Genomic DNA, 22,231 nt, shown 5'->3' on the forward strand with positions numbered 1-22,231 from the left:
GCCGATAAAGAACAGAAATTTAATTCTCACAGTTCTGGAAGCTGCAGCTCCACGATCAAGACCCCAACAGTTTCTGTGTCTGGTGGGTGCTGCTTCTTGGTGCATTTCTCTCTCACCCCACTGGTACCTTCCTCTTGTCTGGGGGCTCCAAAGCTCTTAACTAGTCTCTCACTTCCTTTCTTGCCCCATTCCATTCATTCTCTCTCACCAGAGGAATGAAAAGGCACATAAGATCTTCTCACTCCCTTATTTAAAGCCCTCCGATCACTTCCTATTGAACTTAGAATAAAATTTCAGCTCCTGACCTTGACCTTAAGCATCAGGATCTCTCAGCCCCACTCTGTGCTGCTCTCCCCTTGCTCACGATTATCCAGCCAACCTGGCCTCCTGTCAGCGCCCTGCATTCAGTCACTTCATCCCTACCACAGGAACTTTGCACATGCTGTTTCCTAGACCTGATGATTTTCCCCCTGCTGCCCCACAGCCAGCACTTTCTCTTCCTTCAGCTGTCAACAGAAAAGTTTCAGCTTCAGCGAGGGCTTCTCTCAGAGAAACCATTACTCGCCAAAGGTGTCTCAGCCCTGCCCCCTGATTCCACATCACAACTTCTTGTTATTTCACTCATCACAATTGGTGATCATTTTACTCATGCATCTTTCTAAATACTTAAGCATCTCCCTTCCAAGCTCCATCTTGGAGGAACACAGCATGGGTGGAGTGAGCGGGGAGGGTTGTATCTGGGGTCTGATGCCCAAGGCTTTCCTGTCAACCATGCTAGGGGGCTATCACTTGACCGTGAAGGCAGTGGGAAACCTCTGGAGAATTTAAACATATGGTCTGTTTCTGAGTGTGCATGGAGGAGGCTGTGTGGAGGATGCTTTAGAAGGGGCCACGTAGAGACAGTTATTTCGGAACACCAGGGAGCACTTCCATGTATTTCATGCAACCCTCAGGAGGGTTCAGTGCCGCATGCGGTAGCTGGAGGGTGGCGGCGTGGCAGACAATCCTGCCTTCAACATGCTCTCAACAAGCTCACCTCTGGAGCCTCAGCATCCAACAGAAAACAAATGAGGTTTCCACCTCACGTTTTGCAAGGGGGAGGGTGAAAAGAGCTCTCACATTAAGTCGTGAGCAAGAGAAAGAAAATCCATCCTCTATGGCGCCGTATTTTTCTCTTTCTAATATCATTTCTCTCAAACCTATCAAAGCAAGATGGGTTGTACCAGTCGACTGCATAAAATCTCGAGGGCTGCTGTTGGGAATTCATCGGCCCTGCCAAAGGGCACCATTTCCAATGTCGAATTCCTCACATGCTCTTAAAATTTTTTTTAAATTTTACATCTCTTAACACAGAGGGAGGAATTAGAATTTTCTTCTGTCCTAATATGGTAAGAAAAGTGCCAAATAAATAAATGAAGTAGGGGGAGGGAGGCATCAATAAGAATCAGACAGACCAGAGACAAGTGAGATCACGATATCTTCAGATCATTCTGCACATGCCACGTGTTGAGAATTCTAGCAACTGCACATTAACCATTTGGACAGCAAAGATTTACCATTAAGGGAAGGGGATCGACATTTATTGAATACCTACTGCATACCAGGCACTGTACTAAATTCATCACTTCAGTTAAACTTCATATCTTGCCTTTAGAAATGGGCATTTTATTCAAATGCAAAAGCAGAGGCCGCAAAAATGAAGCCATGTGGCTGCTAATGCCTTGGCCCACAGAGTGGTGCTGGGGACTTCCAGAGCTGTGGGAGACCAGGTCCTCTGTCCAGAAGCTCAGCACTGCTTGAGTCACCAAGAGAGATTTAGGCAGTGAAACTGGAAGCGGAGGGGAGGTTCTTTGTAGTCTCCTTATACTCCTAATTTTGGGATGTCCATTTGCCACTCCTCCCACAGGCCCTCTGGAGATGGGATGCTGACTGACCAGTTTAGGTCCCAGAGATCTGCTTCATCAGAGTGTCCCTGGCCTGCCCAGCATGCTCTGTGAAGAGTTGGGGAGGGGCCGGGAGAGGAGGGAGGAACCCCAAAGCAGAGGCTCTCCCTGTGCTGCCGGGCTCCAGGGGGGCCAGGACACTGGGTCTAAAAGCTCAGGAGTCCAACCTGTCCCCACCTGCAGACTTACAAGTGGGACACCTGAGGGCTCAGGCACAGGACTGACTGCCTTGCCCAAGCTCAAGGGCACCTGATTCTAGGCAAGTCTTTTGTGTTTCCTCATGCCTCTTGCTTCTCAGACTGGACTTCTTCATGCTTCTTCAGATACTGTTCATATTCATTCATTCATTCCTTCATTCATGCACCCCTGAGGACCTACTTGGTGCCATCCTGAGCTCCCACAATGAATAAACGCAGACTCTGTCCCAGCTCAGGTGGTTTTCACAGAGCACCTATTGGGGTTGGGGGGTGCTTTGAAGGCCTTGTCTTGGACACAATCTGGGGTTTTGCTTTAAGTTTAAATTAATTTTGTTTCATCTCATGTAATTTGGAATCTGCTGTTCTTTCTTTTCAGGCGCCATTTCTGAGAGCCAGCACTAGGGCGCAAACTCTGAATGGCAACCCCCTCTGGATAGAGTATGGAACTAGTGGTCCAAAATGGAGGAACCACCCAAAGCCCCTGGTGGCATTTGGGTAAATCAGACAATCACACAGCTGCCACTCACAGAGTTCCCCTAATAATTACACCTTCGTTCATTTACTCCTTGTGGCAAGCCCGCACATCAGTCAGTGATCCCCATTTCTGAAGGTGAACAGTCTCAGGCTGAAGGGATCAATATTGGGGCTAAGTCACACAGCTTCTCTGAAGGAGGGAGCCCAGTCTGGGAGCTGAATTTCCAATTCTAATTCCCAGAATTTCTAATTCTCCATCTGGGACTCGTTCAGCTAATGTCTAAAACGGGGATTACAGAATTTACTTTTTCAGCGTTGCCCTGAAGTGCATTAAAGACCATTATGGAGAGGTCCTCTGTCCATAAACACTGTCATAAATATTTGGGAGGAAGGGAAAACATCCAGAACCCGTGTTCAGCAGAGGTTCCCTGGAACCTGCCCTGGCTGACATCACTGGGCTCACCTGGACATGGGTCAGAGGTCAAAATTCAGATCTGTCTTGGCCTCAATAAGCAACCCCCAAATCATGTTTTTAGCTTGTAGGTGATCTTAATGAAGAGGCTGTGCCTGGCCCCTCTGATCCCCCCTCTCTCAGCAGAGACCTGGGAGGCCTTCATAGTCAGGGGGATAAAAGCATTTCATGGCTTGGCCAGCGAGTTCCATTGTGAGCCTTCTCTCTGGTGGTGGTGAAAGTTAATACAGTGCAGGAAGGGCAGTAGCTATTTGAACTTCAAATATGGCCAAGCCACTTGGAACGTGTTGGTGTGTAGGTGAGGGTGCATCTGCTGCTATCTCCCAACTACAAGTTTGGGGGATCTTCATTCTCAGGTAACCACCAACTTTCAGAACCAGGAAGGGCTCAGGGAGGTGGCGAGAAGGCTTTAAAAGTCATCCCATCTTCTCTTCTTAGCCAGCAAGCAGATATATGGGCCCCCGCAATCTGTTTTCCCCAAATGTTCTGGAACAGACTATTTTGGAAAACAGCATGTTCTGGCTGACTGAGTAGATGACCACATTTCAAAGAATTCGAATATGCTTTAAAAGACCCTCCTCTTAAAAATTATAAAGCTCTTTCCAAAGCATTACATTGTCTAATTTTCCCAGAAGCTTCATAGAGTAGAAGTTATTCTCCATACTTTCTAGATGAGGAAGTGAGGCCCAGAGAAGTTAAGTAGTTTGTCCAGGGTCACACAGTTTGTTAGCAAGACAGCTGGGATTTGGGCACAAATCTTTAGAATTTGAGTCGGCCCTTTCCTGCTACCCCATGTGTATTAGACACTCCATCTAAGAAAGGCAGTTCTTTTCCCTGGGGCTAAGGGCTTTGTTGGCATCAGTGCTGACTCTGGGGATAAGCACAAGCACAGAGCCTGCTAGAGCCTGAACTGAAGCCCTGTTCACCCCAAGAAGGACTTAGGAGCTGACTTTCTCAAGGTATCTGGGCTTGCCTTCCTCTGCCCTACAAGTCATCACAAGTAAACACACCGGATAGCATGTTTATTAGGGACCAAGGCTCCTGGCCTAATTTTCTACCCAGTCTCACACAGACCCTCCTCTAGAAGAACTACAAACGGAAAACCACTTCTTGCCCAGGAGGAGGCTCCAAATCCACCATTCATTCACTCATTCATTCACTCATTCAGCACTTAGAACTGTGTTTCTGATGCCTTGGTTGAAGCAGTTTCTCCAGCTGGGAATGCCTTCCCATCTGTGGTAGGCAGAGCAATGGCCCCCGCAGATGGGGTGGAAACCTGTTACTTTACAGATATGATTAAATTAAGGGGTCTTGAAAGGAGAAGATGAAGCTCATTATCTGTGGGCCCTGTGTAATTACAGCGGTCCTTGTACGAGGAGGTGGGAGGACCACAGACCGATTAGATATAGGAAGTGAGAAGGAGAAATCAGAGAATTGAAGATGCTGAACTATTTCCCCCTGATGGGCAGTTTGGGGCATCACCAGCCCTTCGCCCTCCCTGCTGCCTGGTCCTCCCTAGTTTCTCCCTGGCTCTAAGAGAACGGGCTGTATCATTTCATTTTCTCCAACCCCTTCTGACCAAAGGCATCCCACTTCTTTGTGGATTTTTAATAGAAATCTGGCTGCCCTGGAACTTCTCCTGGACCCCAAGATTCCAGGATGGTAACAGCCTAAGTGGCCACCCCCCCTCTGTGCTCTTTACTTAAGAGTCCTCCTGGGCCCACAGGAAGCACAATTATCTCATGGGATTTACATGCTGCAAGCTCTTCATGAGTCCCTTATCACCTACCCTGGAATCATTACTTGCTGGGAGAAAAGAAAGGAAGGAAAAACAGGGGGATGGGGAAAAAAAAACAACAAAACACCTCTAAATCCTCTTTATTTACTATTCTATTTCTACAATTTTAGAACCCAGGAGAGAAAAGCCAGCAGATGTTAGGATATTTGGCAAAATAAATACTATCAAATAAGTCTTTAAAATCAATCCTCCAGCGTTTACAGTACCCTCTTAAACAACAACAATGTTGGGCTTCCAGTGGACAAAAAGGAAAGGAAATCTACAGTCTTCTCTACTTTTCAAACACAAATTAGGTCACAGCCCAAAAAGGAGCAAAGTGATTAGAGCCAATGTTCTATTACATTCCAACAGGACCTGAATTACCTTCGAAATTTCTTGCTTACTTGGGGAAAAAGAGGTCCAAATGAAAACATTTGCACATTCATTCTTTCACACTTTATAGATTTAGCTAATGTTTACAAAGCACGTATACCCTGTTGGACCCTGGGAATGCAAAGAGAATAACCTATCCTCAAGAGTAAGAAAAGCAACGGGTATAGACCAACGGTGTTTCTAAACATGTCTTTCAAGGGCTACTAGCGCTCTCCCAGACCTACTGAAGTCAGACCTGGTGTTGTGAAGAGCTCTGTGTTCTAAATAAACACTGCAGGTGACTCTTAAGTGTGTAAGAACACCAACTTGCACTCTGAGAACCACCGGCCCATCATCCTCTCGGGGGCAGAGGCTGGTCTGTCTCTTCCTCCAGGCCCCAGCTCAGGACCCGGCACAAGCTGGCAGGCATTTGAGCAAGTCCGCTGACTTCAGATTAAACCCTAATCTCACCAGGGCCTACTGGTGTGATTTGGACAAAAGTTACTTCCAAATCAGAACCTCATTCTTATCTGTCAAATGGAGGACACTCTGTTGAGAATTTAGGGGAGAGTAGGTAGGTCAGGCCCTTGGCTCAGGGACAGGTTGTAACATGCACTGCAAGCAGCTGTCGTCTGCCTGTTTGGGAAGGGACCTTGCTAGCAAGCATGGTTAGGATGGCTAGTGTGAGGTACAATGGGCGACAAGGGCTTTGCAATTAGGGCCTTCCAGGCTGAGGGCACAGCATGGGCAATGCCTGGAAAAGCAAGTGTGAGTTACTTGGGGCTTGGGGAACTGAAAAGAGGTACAAGTGTGAACTTGGAGGGAAAAGCTGAGGTCAGAGGAGCCTTATCAGCTGGGTGATTGGCAGAATAGTCAATGTGTCCCCATAGCCGGGAATGGGTGCCCACCAGAGAGCTGAAGCAGGAGGCTCCAAACGTGCCAGGTTAACCCTTTGCTGCTGGGTGATGAGGAGCCCTGGGGATGATGAGTCCCAGATAATGAGCCAGACGAGACTGCTAATAACAGGTTTGGCCTCACCAAGGAATACCAGTTAAATATCAGACCATCCAACAAGCCCCATGAAAGCCGTTAGGTTTCCTTCTAAATAAATGCAAACCACGAAAAGCTACTGATGGGCAAACAGCAGGTGTCAGGCAGGCAGGTGACATTTTAAAAGGCTGCTGTGGTGGCTATGTGCAGATGGATGGCAGGGGCCAGAGCAGGAGGAGAGGCAGGGAGATGCCTCTGTGCTGCCCAGGATGGGTGGAGGCCTGGTCAGGGCAGTAGAGAGGCTGGGACAGCAGGCAGTCTCAGCCCTACCTGTGGGGTGCCCAGTGCACTGAGCTCCCCCATCCATGGGCTCCCAGGTATCCTTAAGGGCTCACCACTGGGAAGTGCAAGGCCGGAGCACCCCAGCCAGCAATGGGATGCCAGTGGAGGTGAGCATTTTTTTGCTGTGCAGATGCCTCCCTGGGAGTCAGAGGCCCCCATCAAGAAACCAGGAACTAATTGGCCTGACCACTTCCTTATACATTCCAGACATTCCAAGAGGTAAAGTTCAGGCCCCCCCCCACCCCACCCCGCTCATGTCAGGCTGAGACAGCCAACCTGATTATTAAGCCAGGCATGTCTGGCTAAGGTTAAATACTGGAAGAAGAAAAATCCAGACACCGAGGCTGCTGTGTTCGAATTATAGCCCATTAAAGACAACCAGTGATGAGCGCCTTGTGTATATGTCTTTGTGTTCAAGCAACAAACAGTTTGTTCCTCAAAAGACAAATGTGAGGGTCTCCCCGGTGGCGCAGAGGTTGAGCGCTGGGTTGCGAAGCTGCCCGCAACCTCTGTGGCGCTGTTTCGATCCCCGGCTGCTCCCCGGCCACCGGAGGAGGGTCCCACATGGCGCACAGACCTCTCCTGCCGCCCGCTGCTCCCCTCAGCAGTGTACTTCGGTGCTTCTGCCTGCTCTGCTCCCTGCTCTGGCTCTGGTGAATTCTCTCACCCTCCCACGCTTCTGACTGTACCCAGTGCTTGTATAAACAAACAAACAAACAAACAAACAAACAAACAAATAAATCTTTAAAAATAAAATAAAAAATGTTTAAAAAAAAAAAGACAAATGCGAGCCACAGTGCCATGGGTGTTAACAACCACAAGCATGAAACAAGGCAGCGGGGACTTCTTTTTGCAAAACACACGGCTATTTGCTAATTGCCTAATACTGGTGCAAGCAAGGGTGCTGCTTTCTTCGGCAAAACAGATATTAGATAAGAATTTTTTGAAAGGTGGTGTGATTGCTTGGCATTCACAGTCATTTCACCTGGAGCAACGGCCCTCCTGGAGCCAAGCAGCTGCAGCCTTCTGAGGCTAGAATTTGCTCTTCCGTCATGAGGCTTGCTGTAAAGGATCTGGTGCTGATGTGTCCTATCTTCAATGAGAACTCTGGGGTCACTAGAGGGAAATACGCCAAGAACTCAAGAGATGTGGGGGGCAATGAGAGCATTTATGGGTAAAAGGGAGAGGGAGAAGTGCTCAGAGAATGGAGCCTTTTATCTGTTGGGAGATGGGTTTCCAGAAAGCACAGATATTTGCGTTTCCTGGGGACAAAGCACTGAGCGTGGAAAGAATGTTCCAATGTCTCCGAAGGCTCGGCGTGCAAGTTTCTGATAGGAGAAGAGAACAGAACAGCAGGACAAGGACAGGCTCCTGCTGTATCCAGAGGCAGCTCCATTTGAGTGGAATGCCACACTCCCACCTGAAAGGCTTCGAGTCCTTGACAGCAGAGAGTTTAAGAGGCAATATGTTTCATGGTCGCTTAATGACCACCCTTCCCAAGTAGAATGGCTTACAGATAGTCCACACTTGCCAATGCAAGAAAAAGGGGTGCAATGTAAGACAGTCCTGAAATTCAACCACCTTTCATGTTTCCAGAACATAACAGCACACAGTGTTCACAGTGACTGACCCAGGGCAGGATCAAGGATAGGGTGGTGATGCAGCACCACAGGGCCTGGTTGTTTCACCTTAGAGCTGAGCAGCTCAGTCTCTGGGTCACATTTGAAAGGTCCCCCATTCCAAGGGTTCTTTCCCTCAAAGGAGACCAACTGGTGCCAAAGGAAAAAGGCAAATTGCAAACTGTTGTTTGTGCAGCTCCGATCAAGGTCAAGGCTATTGGGGTTGAACTGGGACAACAGTAAGAAAAGGAATACAAGCCCCGATACTCACTGAAGTAGGTTGAGAGGTGCTGCCCTCCCCCACAAATATGTCCATCTCCTAATTCCCAGAACCTGTGAATGTGACCTTATTTGAGAAAAGGTTCTTTGCAGAAGTTAATTCAGGATCTTGAAGTGAGGCATCATCCCGGATTATCCCGCTGGGCTGTAAACAATGACAAGTGTTTAGAAAGCCCATGGGAGACCCGAGGCCAATAGCAGAGAAGAGGTAGCAACCAGGCTGCCTGGGACGTACAGGGCCACCAAGTGAAAGAAGGCCGGCTGTGCCAGAGGCTGTGCCAGAGGCAAAGAACAGATTCTCCCCTCGAACCTCAAGTGAGTGCTATCTTGATCTTAGACCATGAGCCTCCAGAACTGCGAGGGACAGGGCACTGAGTCAGGGGCCAGGTGTCATAGCAACAATAAACCAATATGCATCCTCAGAGAGCACTGCCCACCTGCAGCCCAGGCCTGCTCAGGCTGGGTTCACAGGCTGCTAGGAACCCAGGCTGGCTTTCTACCCAGAAATCATACATAAAATTCTGTAGGATTGGACACTCGAGCATTTTTAGTTCTTAAGTGGGAACAGGACAACCCTCCCCTCAAAATATCAAGAGCCACAGATCACCTGAAGACCAGCACTCACTGTTCATTCACTTGTGTATTCTCACAATCATTCCACAAAGATTGGTAAAGCACCTTTTATGTGCCAGGGTATCAGCGGTGCGCTAAATGAGCAAGGCTGGATTTCCCACTACATGTTGGGGAAATAGAGACAGAGAGATGAGCTCAACATCAGGATTTTCTGCCTACCAAGTTCAAATTCCTCCAGGCTGACTGCTTGTTGCATCTGGAAGGGTGTGTTGGGTGGGTGAGGGCCCTGCACGCTTTGAGTCAGCCCTTGGTTTGAATGTTGCCATGGAAAGCCCTCACGCCCTTTGGATGCTCCTGAAATTCCAATATGGCAACCATGTCTGTCAACTGTCTGTCAACTGTCTATCTGTCTCCCCCAGGAGTGGGCCCAAGTCCTTGTTTAGACCAGATGATTACATTAATGGTGTAGAAGACAACCCCAGAGCTAACTGCTAGGCCATATTCAGACCGGGGAGCCTAGCTCATTACCCCGCCCCTCAGTACTTCCTCCATTAGGCCTCTGTTAGCATTTGCTCTGTGATTCCCAAAGGAATATGTCACTCATCAGTTAGTCTAGCACATCTGACACTGGAGAGCATTCAGCAGGTGTTTACTACATGAAGAAATGAACTTATAAAATACACCTCATCCCCACTCCTTCCACCTCCAGCTTAGGAACTGTCATAAAAACATATGGGCAGGTGTGGGGAACAGGGCCCACCTGTATTGGTGTGGGGGCTACAGCAAGTTGCTTGCATTTTTGAGGAGGATACCTGGAAAAACAGAGGAAGAATTGAAACCTCTATACCTGCACTGCCCAGCATGGCACCCACATGTGAGTGGTTAAATCTAAATTAGTTAAACATTGTAAAAAGCTAATAATGCAATTTCTCAGTCACACCAGTCACATTTCAAGTATGTAACAGCCACACATGGTCAACAGCTGTCACGTTGAACAGCATAGCCACAGAACATTCCCATCTGTGCAGAAAGTTCTACTGGGCAGCCCGGGTCTCTGCCCTGAGGTCCTGTAATTCCACTTCAGGAATTACATCCTGGGGAAATAATAAAGGAAGAACAAAGTATCCTGTACAGAGGCTATTATTTCAAACAAGGGAAGTTGGAAACTTCCCAAATGTGGCTCCATAAAGATTGGCTGAGCAATGGCCTCTCACATTTGTGTTTATTCACTCATTCAACAAACGTTTATTGAGCACCTATTGCGTGCCTGTATCATATTCATTAGCCAACTCTCTGCTTCCGAGGCTACCCATCCTCAGCAGAACTAGTTTTCTCTTCCACACCCCCCTCAGCCTTTATTCTTAATGCAGGTACGGTTCTTGGACAGTGAATTTGAGTTAGCGTTCACCTCATGTGTCTGTTTAACTATCGCATGGAAGCATCTGAGACTGAGGAAGCTGGTCTAGCAACACCCTGGCTGCCTTGCCCCACAGGTAGGGTGACTCTGAGATATGTGTCTATGCAGCCTGCTGGATGCCCTAGAGGGAATGGGCTGCCATCACCCACAGCGGCAGGGGGCTAGTGGACACATTATTGATTGTCTTCCCCCCTTGAGTCACACCTCCATCCCTCTACCTTCAGCTCTTGTACAAATCTCTAGTGCTCAAATCCTTGCTTAGGGTCTGTTTCCAGTGGTTTCCAGTGGAAACCCAACCTAAGCAAGAACTTATCCTATTTATTTATTTTCAAAGATTTATTTATTTATGCATACAAGAGCTGGGGTACAGGCCAGAGGTGTGGGGGGGTGAGAGGATTCACCAGAGACAGAGTGGGGAACAGAACAGGCAGATTGACTGAAGTACACTGCTGAGGGAAGCAGTGGGTGAGTCAGGAGAGGTCTGCTGTGCCATGTGGGTAGCTCCCTGGCTGGCCGGGAATCGAACTCATGCTGCAGTGGCTGCGGACACCTTCATAGGTTGTGTCTTAAACCTTGCGCCACCAGGAAGTCCCAGACTTATCCTATTTAAAGCTGTTATAAGGATTCAGGAAAGAGAACAGCTATCACACATGCAGAGTGGCACACAGTAGGCTCTCAGCACCCTGGAGCCCCTTCCAGAGGGCCCTCTTCCTCCCTTTTTTCTATCTGTTCCCAGCACTGTCTTGTCCATCGAGCCCCGCGGAGCCCTCCTGGGCTGCTGTGTCAAGCTCTTCTATTTCCCCAACAGCTGTTAGGGTAATTACAGTTTCTAATTATAATTCATCTTTATGATTTGGATAAATCCATTAGAGCCACCTCAACAAACCTCCAGTGCTCTTCTTGTCTAGAATGTGTTAACCCTGCTTTGCTGTGAAGAAGAGGCAGGGAAATAGGTGTGCTTGTTAACAAGTGGGCTGAACATGAAGCTTTTTATAAAATAATCTCATTAAGAAGGATCACCTAGAGCATGGGTCTCAAAATGAGGAGTCCTCAGGGCAGGGGGGCTTATTATAAATGCTTGTCCCTGGGCCCTTCCTGTAGAGATTCTGATATAGAAAAGGTATAGAACCTAGGAACTTGCATTTTAGCAACTTCCCTGAGAAATTCTGATGCAGGGGACTCTCCCCACTCCTTTCACATTTGGGGAAACATGCCCTTCTATTCTTCTTCTGGTGTTTGCTGGCCCAGTGCCTGAAAGAGAGTAAACTCCTACCCATTCACCCACTCACCATCTCTTATTGGAGATTTCCTTTGTCCTAGCCATAAACCTGGGCACTGGGATTAACAAAGATATTTGCCAAACGAGAACAGGGACCTGCTGTGTCACAATCCAGGTGTGATCTTAAACAGGCCCCTGTATGGGGAGGTCAAGGAGAGACTGAAGAGAGAGGCAGACCGCTCCAGGTTGGCAGGTGGCAGTTCTAATAACCAAGGGAACTGGGCCAGAGGCTTTGTCTTGGATGGTCACGAGACTAGTCATTTTCTCCACATGCCCCTGAACCTTATATAGAGGCTTGAACTAGATTTAATCACATGCACTGTCTAGGAGGGCTTAACAACAAATTTTATCTCAGGGACGTGTCCTTGGGCAGTTTGCAGAAGCAGGCAAGCCAGAGGAACCCACACTCCCAGTGGAAGCGGGTAGGAGGGCCTCTCATCACTTGGGTCCAGCCCCCATGCCAACAGGAGGTCCTGTTCTTTTGACTGCCTGCCCCAATAGGTCCAGGTGTAAACAGCTAGGTCCTCAGTGAAGACTCAAGCCATCCCGGGGCCTTCCTGGGGAAAGAAAGGGGCAAATTCCTGCACAGCACTTGAGGGGCCTGCCTCACTAGGCACTCTATGGTTTCTTTGGTGACTCAGAGAGGTAAAAACGTACCAGAGGATTCCATACATCAGTTCATAACCCTCATTGAACTTGACCCTTCTCTCTGAAGCAAAAATGTCTCTTTTATTCTCTCCCAACCCCTGTCTCCTCAAGTCTCAGAGTGAATTTGACCTCTTGGGTCTTCCCCCTTGGTATGACCTGGTCACACAGGGAGGGAGAAGAGGGTGGAGGGAGGTGACAAATGTAGGATGTGTCTGGCCACAATATGACTTATGTACTTGTTGCCCAGGGAAAAAAGCTGGAGTTTCCAGTTCTTTGAGTTGACTTATTAAAAGTACGAGGAGGGAGAGGGGTATGAGGGAGGGAGGGAGGAGCACAGGGGACTGTGGTGATGGTGCAGGGGTGCCTTGGGGAAGGAAATTCTATGGGGACTCAATCTGAGGGGGTGGGGGGAAGCAAATATTGTCTAAAAAATGTAAAAAATGATAAATATTAAAATAAAAAAATCTAAAAAAAAAAGTTCAGGGGGCCTCCCTGGTGGCACAGGTGTTAAAGTCTCAGTGTTATCAAGATACTGCTAGCCACTATGGCATGAGTTCAATTCCCAGCCAGGGAGCTAACCCACATGGCGAAGCAGACCTCTCCTGTCTCACCCACTGCTCCCCTCAGCTGTTCTGCTCCCCAATCTGTCCCTGGTGAATCCTCTCAACCCCCACACCTCTGGCCTATACCCCAGTTCTTATATGCATAAATAAATAAAAATAAATCATTTTAAAAAATTGAAAAAAAAAAAATAAAAGTACCTACTATGTGCCAGATTTCCTAGGAGTGCAGAAGTGACTCAGCCAAGTCTGCTTATGGAAATGAGTATTTTCCTACATGCATTGCTGCCCACTGGTCAGCATTTAATGAGAACAGAAATTAGATCCAGTGAGTCATTTTTTCTGCACAGAACCCCCCCCAACCCCTCACCAGATCTGACAGACTTCACCTTCCACTCTTCCAGGTCATGTAGACCCTGATTCACTTACTAGAAATAATCTGGAAGGAACATGAGCACTTACGTGTTTGCCTGTTTATAGTATTTCTGAGAATGGAGAGCCAGGGAACTTTTCCACTTATTTTATAAAGCTAACATAACCTTAAAACCATATGCAGTGTCCTTGACTAATAAGTCTTAACTAAGAAGAAGTCATCCTAGTATTAAAATGTAGTTCAATGTTAGAAAAATTGTATAGTTCATTATACTGATTGATCTAAGAAGAAAAACCAACAATTTTTCTGTAGGTGACAAAAGGCATTTCATGATCTGCATTAAGATTTGTGGAAGTAAGAGCACAGGACATTTTATTATTGTAATGGGGAATGTTTCTCTAGCTAATAATCAATGTCATACTTAATGGAGAAACACTTGAGGTATTTCCAATAAATTCAGGCATAAGAAAAAGCAACTTATCACCATTACTTTTTAACATTACTCTGGAAATTATAACCAACATATTGAGGAAAAGATGGATGGATGGAAGGGTGGATATAAGCATGGATGGAAGGGTACAGGATAGAGGACAAATATTAGAAAGATGGGGTTCATGTCTTGATTACCTATAGAGTGGTGACTGTCAAGTTAGAAAGACAAAAGTCTGTGGAAATAGATACTCTTAATAGGTACTGGTCATTAGAGTATAAATTTTTCAGGCTTTTCAAGTACTGACACAACAAACATCAAAAGCAAAAGCCTTTTCCCTATCTTTTAATCCAGTAATTGCAAATCTTGAAATTTGTCTTCAGGAAATATTCTGAGATACATAGGTAAATGCCAGGTTCAAGGATGTTCAACATTATGCCAGTTATAAAAGCAGAAACAGTCTAAATGTCCAGCAAAAGGGGACTGGGTAAATAAATTATGATTTCCCTAGGAGATGGATGGAATATAAAACAATCTTTTAAAATTATATTTTAGGTAAGCAGTACTTTTTGCAAGAAAGAGGTTATGATAGATTCCTAAATGAAAAAGGAATGATACAAATGGTATGCTTAGTGTAATTTGATTTTGTAAATTACAGCTATAAGCATAGAAAACAGACTAGAAAGATTCCCACAAAACTTATTGTCATGGGTTTTGTTTACCTTTTCTTTGTGCATATCAGTAAGTAACTACAAAAAAAAAAATGCCATTTAAAAATTCAGCTGACACAATGTTCACGAGCGGTACTATCTGCCATCCTTGCTAAAGACACACTTTTGGGCCTCCCTGGTGGCGCAAGGGGTTAAGACACAACCTATGAAGCAATCCGCAGGCACTGCAGCATGAGTTCAATCCTCGGCCAGGGAGATAGTCACATGGCACAGCAGACCTCTCCTGTCTCGCCTACTGCTCCCCTCAGCAGTGTATTTCAGTCGATCTGCCTGTTCTGTTCCCCACTCTGTCTCTGGTGAATCCTCTCACCCCCACACCTCTGGCCTATACCCCAGCTCTTGTGTGCATAAATAAATAAATCTTTAAAAAAACCCAAAACATTAAAAAAATAAAGAAAGACACACTTTTATCCTAGGTCACATATACAATAGGTACCCAGTGCCAGGCACAGCAAACCCTGTGAACCAGCGGCAACCTAATAGCTTTTTCTGCATTATGGCCATCTTGGCCTGTATATGTTGATGAAGAAAGTGCAGATCTACACAATCATAACACAGACTGTCTTGTGCACTGAGCCCTGAAGAAACCCTAAATCAATGGCCAAATCTCTCACAAACCCCATTCACCCAGTGGCAGCTCATGGAGTTCCAAGAAATCAGCAATTTCCGTGAAGTTGAGTTTGCAATTCAAACCTGGCATGTATGGACAGACGCCAGAGCTTCTGAGGGCTCAGCATGCAAGGTGAGGAAACTTTTGGCCCAAGTGAGTGAGTGAGACAGCTGTGATTCACTTTATACTTCACTCCCCTATCTCCCCATGAGGAGGGCAGACTGGGCAAGAGATGAAATCTAAACATTAGCGTGGGCTGAGAAGCGTGGTTGACTAGTTGTCTGCACAGCGGTTCTCATCTCGAAACAGAGGAAGTGACACTGGCCTGGGCCCAAGTCTGAGCCTCCAAAGGGAGGGGAAGGGAGGGGTGGGAAGGGTAAGCCCTGGGAGGGGTGTGGCCAAGGGTCAGCTCAGCAGCTGGTCACACCCCATCCATGGGCACATCCTTGGCTGGGGGCAAGCTGACTCAACTCAGAAGCAGAGCAGAGAAGGACAGAGTGGATGCCAGCCAGCTGGTGCTAAAAGACTAGAATTCCTGGGATTTAAACCAGAGACACAATCCCATGCCTCCTTCCACCCTCACCTCTGCCTACATGTCCTCCTACAAGCATCTGTATAGGCGAGTGGCTTGGTGAAGCCATATGGCCGGCCAAGTGACTCCTTTCCTCCCCATCTCCACTTCCTTATCCACAGAACAGGACCCACGACAGCACCATTGCACAGGGCAGCTGTGAGGATCAAACCATGTGTGTGTTGGTGCTCATCACAGTGCCTGGCAACATTACTTCTGCTTGGTAATGTTGGGACTTGTTATTTTAGCTGGATGTTGTCCCTTCATGGTTTGTGGTGTTTAGTTTGTGGTCCTCCTAATGCTGACAGGGATTTGGATGTGAGCCATTGATTTGGGAGGTGCCAAGAAGGAGTTGGGAGAGAAACCCAAGGACGCTTTAATGGAAAGGCTAATCTGTGGGGAGTTGGGGTTCAGCCTTGCTGGGGACCTTCTGAAAAGCAGAGGAACACACCCCATAACTGTCCCAGAAAGGGGGCAAATATGCTGGTGTTTGTCCACAAATTCCCATCCTTCGTTGGTGGAAGGTAGCTCCTGGGGTATTAACTCCTAACACTTCCAGCTTCCTGGGTGCAGGCTGAATACATCCAAGGGGGCCTGAGTGCAGAAGGGGCATGGAGGCAGACATGAGGAGCGCTGGGGGTGGGGCAATGACAGCCTCTGATCCCTGGGTATTGACTGTGTTAAAATCTGTGAGTCATTTCAGAGTTTAGCCAGGTAAGCTGAGCTTCCTTATTCCATTCATTTATTTGTTCCTTTCTTCCATCCTTAGTTTAGCCACTCCCCAAGCATCTATTGATCACCTGACTGCTGTGTGTTGGACATTGTGTGAGACCCTGTGAGAGTCAAAGAGGAAGGAGCTTGAATTTGAAAGTCAGGGAAGTATGGGAAAGGCATGCCACGCCAAGTGGCTAAGCATGGGCAAAGACCAGGAGGTGGGAAGTCCTCGTGGTGCTGGGCCTGGGACACACAAGACAGAAGGGAAGTGGATTCATGAGGTTCCAGAGAATTCTAGCTCTCGTGAGAAGGCATAATGTGCTGGGGACATGTCAGGCACATGGTGAGCACTCTGTCCATTATGGCATCAGAATTAGACTTTGATCTGTAAGTGCCTGGGAGCCATTCTAGATTTCTAAAAAGAAATGCTGAGTGTTTTAAGGAGATGGCTGTGGTGGGTTGAATAATGGTCCCCAAGGATGCCCACCTCTTAATCTATAGTACATGTGGTGAATAATGTCAACTTACAGGACAAAATAGATTTTGCAGATGTGTGTAAAATCAGGATTTTGAGATGGGGCAGTTATCTTGGATTATCTGTGGCTGTCCAATGTAGTCACAAGAACCTGAGATCAGAGAGGAGAAGGCATCATGATGGTGGAAGCAGACAGTGAGGGAGGCAGCCACTAGCCAAGGAATGCCGGCTGCCTCTGAAAGCCAGAAGATACAGGGACAGATTTTCCTGCAGAGAATCTCCAGGACCAACACTGCTGACACCTTGACTTCAGCCCTATGGTCTCATTGAGGACTTGTGCCCTCCATACCTGTGAGAGCACACACGGTGCCGCTTGAACATCAAGCCTGTGGTCATTCATTTACAGCGGCAACAAGGAAACGCAATGGCTGGGGGAAATGGGTGGCTCTGAGTCCAGAGCAGGAGAGTAAGGGGCCTGCTGCCAAGTCACAGGAGATGGTCACTGAAGGATATGGCCGTCGCAGCGGGCGTGGGGAGAGAAATGCATTGGAGAGGGCTTACAAGGTTATAAACCCCAGGGCTTGGCAGAGGGGGCAAAACTCTGCCCAGGAGCCTGTTTCACATGATTGAGAAAAATGTGGAAAAGGGAATAAAGCAAGGTTACGGTCTAGCAGGAGGAGTTCCAGGCCCTCTGGCCCTCTGGGGTCAAGGTCATTCTGATACTACTCTCCACAATGGCAGCTTTTTTTCTTTATCTGAACTGTCAACAAGGCTAGCACATGCCAATGAGCTAATCAAGAAAACCAAGATGTTTAAGAAACCCAAGCAGGGGCTACAGGGGACACACCTATCTGGATGCTGCCCAGTGATGTGGGGAAGGAAGGAGAGAGGTGTCAGGTGGATGGGCAGGAAGAGAGGCTGGCAGTGTCCCTGAGCCCTAGCTTTGCACATCATCCTGTCAAAGAAGGCTGGGAGCCCACGCCGGCTGCCTGCTGGAGCCAGTCCAGGTGTGGAACCCCAGGCTGTGTCCCATCATGGAAGGGGAGTGTGACCCGAGGGGTTCCACACTGACTCACTGCAGGCTGGCAGCCTACCTTGCAGGCCCAGTCAGCCCTCCCCTTTCCGTGTCCCTATCCATCCACCTTCAGCCTGCCAGACACAATGGGGCCAGCGGGCCACTACTTGGCCCCAGTTCTGTCCTTAATCCATCTAAACTGCTCCAAGAAAAGGGACGTGGCACCACTGTGAAGTGCTGATGGTGCAAAATTGGAGAGAATAGTAAATAAGAAGGAAACACCCAGGAGAGGAGCCTGAAAGGCGATGCCAGCATTTATGCAACTAGGCCAGGGCTTTGTGAATCCCCTTCGCTGGGGGAAGGCCAGGAATGCACCCCACACCTGCTGGAAGCCTGAGCTGGAAATGCAAATGCCTTCTGCAGAAGAAGGAAGAGATGCTTGCAAGGCTGATCTCAGCGTGTCTTGATGGATGGCCAGACCCAGGCGGTGGAGGGCTCCTCCCTTCACCAGAACACCAGGACTTTTGTAAGGTGACCACCTCCCAGGCAGACAGCTGATCCTGAGTTTGCAGCATGCCTGGCCCCGTGCTAGCTGCGGGGGATGCAGGCTGGATGGAGCAGATGGGCACCCCCAAGATGCTCCCCTGGGACATGGACATAGAAATAAATGCAGTGGGTCCTGGGGTGGTCTGATAAAAATCTAGACAGCATATGTGGGCATGGGAGCCACCAAAGAAAGAAAGGTCTGTTCCACTTGGGTGAATCAGAAAGTCTTCATGGAACAGGTGATTCTCTTTGTTTGATTGATGTGAAATTCATAGAATATATGATTAACCATTTTAAGTGAGCAATTCATTGTATCTACCGCCTCTATGTAGTTCCAAAACATTTTAATTACCCAAAAAGGAAATTTTAGGCCCATTAAGCAGCCCCCAATCCCTACTCCCCTGGCCCCCCCCACCCCCTCTCCCCAAGCTGTAGCCTCCAATCTGCCCTCTGTCTGTACAGATTTCCCTTTTCTGGACAGTCCATGTAAACACAAGCATACAATACATGGGCTTTTGTCCCTGGATTCTTTTCACTTAGGGTGATGCTTTTATAGCTTATCCATGTTGTAGCAAGGATCAGTTCTTCATTCCTGTTCATGGCTGAATAGAGCCAGAGGAGGTGATTCTTGGCTGAATAACAGAGGAAGTGATTCTTGAGCTGATCTTGGAAAACAGGTGTGTGCTGGCCAGGGAGACAGAGGGGAATGGCATTTCTGGGAAGGCGGGGGTACGGGAAGACATGGGAGCAGAGCCAGCACGGTCTCCCCTGGGGGCTTCTTGGAGGCCAGGATGGCTGGAGGTGGGAAGAACAAAAGATAAGACTTGGAGGCAAGCGGAACCTAGCCGGCTAGAGGGGCTTCATTGCAGGTAACTGGAGTCAGTCGAAGCAAAAGAGGGTGGAACATAACCAGATCTGTATTTTCGATGTTTGGGCTGCAGTGTGGACCACAGAAGCAGGGAAAGCAGTTAGGTGGCTCCTGGGAGGTGATGGAGTTAGGATTAAGGCAAGAGTCAGGGGGATGCAGAGGAGGGACGGGCTGAAGGTGTGTTCAGGAGGTGAAGCTGATAAACCCAGCCCTTCCCCATGGGGGTGAAGGTGATAGGTCTGCAGGAGCCTCAGGTGAGTTCTAAGAGATGACTGGAGGGGTGGATATGGGGGAGACGAGGCAGTACGCTATGGATGAGTTAAGTTTTAGGATTCTGTGGGTCACCCAGGTGGACCCTTGTAGCAGCAGATGGGTCATAAATAAGTCTGGGTTAGGAAAGGAGTCTGGATGAAGAGAGAGGTTTATGTATCATGCTTCATTTATTCCTTGAAGGAGACTGCGTTATGGAATGGACGTGATGCCCATTCTACAGACAGGGAAACAGAGACACACGAAGTGTTAAGTCATACACCCAAAGCCACACAGCTACTGAGTGGCAGAGGGGGGCTCCAATCCACATTTGGCTATTCCAAAGCCATTTGTGCTTTCCATTAAGCACAAAATTCTTTCCCTGCAGCTCCTACCCCTCTCCCCAAACTCTAAACCCACTCAGCACTTCCATGGCAGAAGGAACATGGGCCTGAACCTGCCACAGGTACAGAGCAAAGCAGCAACTCTGCCATCTTGCTGTTCAGCTGCGGTGGGTGGCAGGGGAGGGAGGGCAGAGGAGGAGAGAAAGGGAGGACAAGTAAACACTTAAAATTCCCCAGGACGCAATGGAGATGCTGATGAACCTGAATTAGACCCGGCTTCGGGAGGAAGGACGAAGCAGCCTCAGATAAGGTAACCAGGGAGACGCCCCAGGTGGCAAGATGGAACTGTGTGTGTATTTTTTTCACCACTTAAGTGCGGGCTTGAGTCTCTCAAGGTAATGGCATTAACTGATCCCTCCCAATTCATGTGGCTGAGCGGATGGTGCCATGGTGGGGAGGAAGATGCAAGTTAACAATTTTTGGGCAAATTTGAGGCTTAGGGGAACTTCTTAACTGGAAGAATAAAGCAGCCCCAGAGGCAAACAAAACCCAGACAAGAGCAAAACTACCTGAAGAAAACAACTTGGGGATGTGATCAGGTGTCGTTCAAAGCAAGAGGGAAGATGGAGGAATGTTATTTTAATGAGGCAAGAACAGCATCTTCTTGAAATGTTTCTGTAAAGGAGTCCAGCTGGCATTCTCAGGACCAAATAGGCCAGGCTGCTGAGGGCCAGACTTGGAACCGGATCAGCTTTTTGTTGAACCTGCATCTGAATAATTTAATGTGACTCAGCCACTCTTTTTAACAGAAAACCTAGGGTCCTGGGGTCCTTAGGTATCACTGACTCCACATCTGGACTTCTGTGCCAGGCTTCCCCACTGTTCTCTGAGCCAGCTCCACCCTTGTCCACACCTCACCCCACTCCACCCCATTATCCATCCTCGCTGCACAATAGCTCGACCCAGCATTCCATCCTCTGTGTGCAGGGACTCGTGTGCTTCTGTGTGCTCTCACTGGGCACATCAGGTGGCTAGAAAGCATGTGACTTTCAGCTTTTCAGGTTCAAGTTCCTTTTCTTGGCATGGAAATACGTTCTGCAGCTGGATAATGTGTGGGGGAACACTCTAAAAACTGGTATCAAGCACATTATAGTTCTCACTGCTACAATTACTTTTTGTGTTTTCAGGAAAGGATATTTAGTGACACAAGAAAAATGAGAAGATATAATTGTTATTTATTAAAAAAAATTCTTATTACTCCTGGTTAGGGTAAATGAGTTACTTTTGCTACACAGCATCCATTTTTGTTCCCCTGGTAATGTACATTTTGTGTGTGTGTGTGTGTTGGGGGGTGAGGTTGTATGGGAGTATGCTTCTCATCTGCCATCACCCCTTAATCCAGGCTGGGCACATGAAAAAAGTAGCTAATTAGTGTATTCTATTTCATTTCCTTGGACCAAGTAACTGGGTCATGGATGTGCAGATGACTTAAGGTGGGTGATTCATCAATTTTATTGAAACTATTAAGAAATACCCTTTCCCATGGCAATTACTGTCGGTTATGTTCATGTAAGCCTGGAGCTGCTAAGGGACATCATGGGAGATGTAAAAAGATATGAGACATAAGATATGAAAAGAGAGAATGACTAAATCCTAAAAATAGGATTTGTGTTCCTGGAACCAGCCATGCCTGAAGCCCTTGTATGTCTAGTCTGTTCAGTTATGGGAGTCAGATTGACTTGGTTTCCTGCTCTTACAAACCCGAGTTCTGACTCATATAACCTACTAGAGTGTTTTCACAAAGAAGCTGTAAGAACTTCTCTCTTCATTCAATCTATTAGCAAATCTTGTTGGATCCATCATCAAAATATACATCAAATCTCACCATTATTCATAACCTACACTGCACCATCAAGATTCAAGTCACCACTGCAAAAGTCTCCTACTGGATCACATTGCTTCCCTTCTTATCCCCTATAGTGTATTCTCTACTTAGCAGGCAGGCAGAAAGATCATTTCAAAATCTGACTCATGCTCAGATCACGCCCAGTTTCCTCTTGGACACACCTCCCATCCTCCGCCCCATTACTTATTCAGTCCTCCCCCTATGTTTGCCTCCTACTGGTCCCTCTGTGTGTCATGCACATGCTAACCTCAGGACCTTTGCACCTGTTCCTTTGTATATAAACCTCTTCTCCCAATAGTTGTCCAAATTTCACCTCCCAGGTAAATGAATTTACTCAATATTACCCCCTTGCCTTACTTTCTTCAGTTGCACTTTCCACTACCTGACATTACACTTTCTCTATAGACATGCTGTCTATCTCGCCCACGGGAGTGTAGATTCTCTCCAGACAGTGACT

At 47.6% G+C, this 22,231-nt stretch overlaps 1 protein-coding gene across 1 annotated transcript in view; it reads right to left on the minus strand.

Moving 5' to 3' along the window:
* The window catches only part of ABTB3 (ankyrin repeat and BTB domain containing 3), a 239,971-nt gene that overhangs the window by 133,546 nt on the left and 84,194 nt on the right, over window positions 1-22,231 (minus strand). The gene's annotated exons all lie outside the window — the stretch shown is intronic.

Source organism: Talpa occidentalis, unplaced genomic scaffold (genome assembly GCF_014898055.3).
Source record: "Talpa occidentalis isolate TD23 unplaced genomic scaffold, MPIMG_talOcc4v2.1 talOcc4.16, whole genome shotgun sequence".
Classification (NCBI taxonomy): domain Eukaryota; kingdom Metazoa; phylum Chordata; class Mammalia; order Eulipotyphla; family Talpidae; genus Talpa; species Talpa occidentalis.